Here is a 3,283-nt window from a genome sequence, read left to right as displayed (position 1 = left end):
CCACCACCAATGCTCCAAGGGATACTAGAGATGAGACTTGCTTTCTCTCCTTCTTCTCCTTCCTTGATCCGGCCACAAACAAAAGCTCCACCAAGAAGATAGGTTTCGGACAACAAGAGGAGAAGAGAGAAAGGGAAGAGCCGGCCACCACACCAAGGAAAAGAGGGAGAAAAATAATAGAGGTTATTTCCCATGAAGGCACCCTCACCCTTTCTTTTATATTCCTTGGCCTAGGCAAATTAGGAAATTTAATTACAATAAAATTTCCTTAATTTTCCTTGACATGAATTAATTTGAAGTATTAAATAAAACTTCCTTTTTATCCATGTATTGGCCGTTCATAATCAATAGAGAAAAATTAGGAGAATTTCAATCAACAAATTAAAACTTCCTAATTTATCTCCGGAAATTTTAAAATTAAAATTTCTCTTCAAAAATCTCTTCATGGTTGATAAAAGGAAATTTCTATAATTTTAATTTTACAACATGTGAATAATTTTTAGAGAGAAAATAAAATATCTCACCAATCTACAAATAAGGAAAGAGATCTAATCTCTTTCTTTAATCTTTTGTAGATCTTTTATAAGAGAGATATTTTAATTTAAATTCTCTTTAATAAATTATTTCTTCCACTTAATAAAAATAAAAATAAAAATTCCTTTTTAATTTAATTTGGCCGGCCCCCACTAGCTTGGGTTCAAGCTAGGGCCGGCCACCCAATTTTATACCTAGGTCGGCCCTAGCTTGGTTCCCAAGCTAGCTTGGCCGGCCCCTTATTGGTGGGTATAGAAGGTGGGTATAGGTGGGTATAGAACTCTATAAATAAGAGGCTACGATAGGGACCGAGAGGAGGAATTGGTTTTGGTCTCCCGATAAAATTAAGCATCCCGTGTTCGCCCCGAACACACAACTTAATTTTATCAATAATAATTCATTCCACTAGAGAACTATTATTGAACTACCGCACCAATCCCAAATTACATTTTTGGGCTCCTTCTTATTATGAGTGTGTTAGTCTCCCTGTGTTTAAGATATCGAATGTCCACTAATTAAGTGAGTTACTGACAACTCATTTAATTAATATCTTAGTCCAAGAGTAGTACCACTCAACCTTATTATCATGTTGGACTAAGTCCACCTGCAGGGTTTAACATGACAATCCTTATGAGTTCCTCTTGAGGACATTATCAACCTAGTATCTCTAGGACACAGTTTCCTTCTATAATCAACAACACACACTATAAGTGATACCATTTCCCAACTTATCGGGCTTATTGATTTATCGAACTAAATCTCACCCATTGATAAATTAAAGAAATAAATATCAAATATATGTGCTTGTTATTATATTAGGATTAAGAGCACACACTTCCATAATAACCGAGGTCTTTGTTTCTTTATAAAGTCAGTATAAAAGAAACGGCCTCAAATGGTCCTACTCAATACACTCTGAGTGTACTAGTGTAATTATATAGTTAAGATAAACTAATACCTAATTACACTACGATCTTCCAATGGTTTGTTCCTTTCCATCTTGGTCGTGAGCTACTGTTTATAATTTATAAGGAACCGATAACATGATCTTCTGTGTGTGACACCACACACCATGTTATCTACAATATAAATTAATTGAACAACTACATTTATCATAAATGTAGACATTTGACCAATGTGATTCTTATTTCTAAATAAATATTTATACCAAAAACTAGGCTTTTAGTATACATTCCAACAGACCTACCTCTGTCGACTGCTTTCAAGGGCTGGCACTTTCCAACCTTGCCCGTGGGCTCGGTCCTTGACCACTATCAGGGCTGGTTCTTGTCTGATTTATGATCCCTTCTTCTGACCACTACGTCAGCTGAGACTTTGACCCTGGCCACGTAAGCTTGGCTTTTGACCTCCCCGCTCTCCACGTCAGCTTGACTGCTGACTGGCCACGGAGGCTTGACTTCTGACCTTCCTGACCTCCAGGTCAGCTTGACTTCTGACCCTCTTGTGGTATTGACTCGTAACCACATCATCATACCGACCCCATAAAACATGCACCGTATCAGTGTTAATTGTATTCTCCGCACGAATCTCAAAGTATTGCTAAGAAAAGGACCGGTCCTTCGACGTTATGATATTCTTTCTAGAAATGGGCCTACCATCTCTTTGATTTGCATAGTAGAAGTTCTCTCCAAAAGATTGTATAGGAAATATTCTTTTATTTCTTTGACAACTATCGCACAAAACGTCAAAAGGGGATATTAAGTTGTTGGGTTGATCAACCCCTAATATGCCTTGTTAGTCGGCCGACTAAGTCCCCTTGGTAGCCTGATCGGCTCTTGTTCGTAGGAGCAATTGGGGCGGATACAAGATGGATGTCACTCTAAAGGACCTGGTCTAAACCTATCCTCCATACTTAGATAAAGACCTCCGTTCGATTGGGTGGTGTGTCTAGCATGTCTGATCGGACCTTCATTCCGATCTGCCAGAGCATTCAGTAGGGACCTTTGACTTAGCTTCGGATAGCACTAATATGGCTCGCAACTTCATCGACTTTGAGGGATTTGGGATCCGACTAGACCAATGGTCCAATAGGCTAGGTCGCTCGAGTGAGACAAGCAACCGTGTTAGCTCCGAGTGTTGACTCCTTTTTTATCTTGATTTCCATATCACTTGACCTCCTTGACTTCGACCCGACTTAGGGTGCCCCATCTTATTCGCCGTATCATTAGTCATCGCGCACACGTGTTGTATGTGCTATTATAATACATGAATATGTGTAAATTAGTGCCCCAGGCCGATAAATTGAACCTGAAAAGGGTACGTTAGACTTATGCAGTAGTGCAACGCTCAAGAATCCTAGCAGCAAACTACTATAATAGACTTTTCCTTATAAAACAGATACTACACTTGATCTTAGCTAAAAGGCCGAGAACGATATGCTTTCTAATATCACCTACCTAAGGAATTTATACAAGTTTCTCTGTTTATGGTGTTATCAATTTTAAAATATGAGATTAAAGAGAATCATGGTAATATATATTTTAAATATATAAAAAGATATTAACTTAATTTTATTTTAAATTTCACTAAAATTAATTAGTAAAGTGTCCATATTTTTCATAAAATAGTAAGATAGTAGGATGATATAACTCTTCTTTTGAACTTGTCTCCTATCTAAATAAGCATGATAATAATTATAAAATCATAATTTAATCTAAGTTAAAAATTATGATTTTTTAAAATTTAGAATTTAATAGTGGTGTAACTATGAAATTCATAGTAGTTATTA

The 3,283-nt window shown here is 36.9% G+C and overlaps 1 pseudogene; it reads right to left on the bottom strand.

The window, feature by feature from the left end:
• Positions 1 to 2,811: 2,811 nt before the first annotated feature.
• Positions 2,812 to 2,932, bottom strand: LOC122018181 (annotated as a pseudogene).
• Positions 2,933 to 3,283: the final 351 nt, after the last annotated feature.

This window comes from Zingiber officinale, chromosome 8B, assembly GCF_018446385.1.
Source record: "Zingiber officinale cultivar Zhangliang chromosome 8B, Zo_v1.1, whole genome shotgun sequence".
Taxonomy (NCBI): domain Eukaryota; kingdom Viridiplantae; phylum Streptophyta; class Magnoliopsida; order Zingiberales; family Zingiberaceae; genus Zingiber; species Zingiber officinale.
The sequence above is the reverse complement of the archived record's forward strand: the minus strand, read 5'-3'. Positions and strand labels throughout refer to the sequence as shown.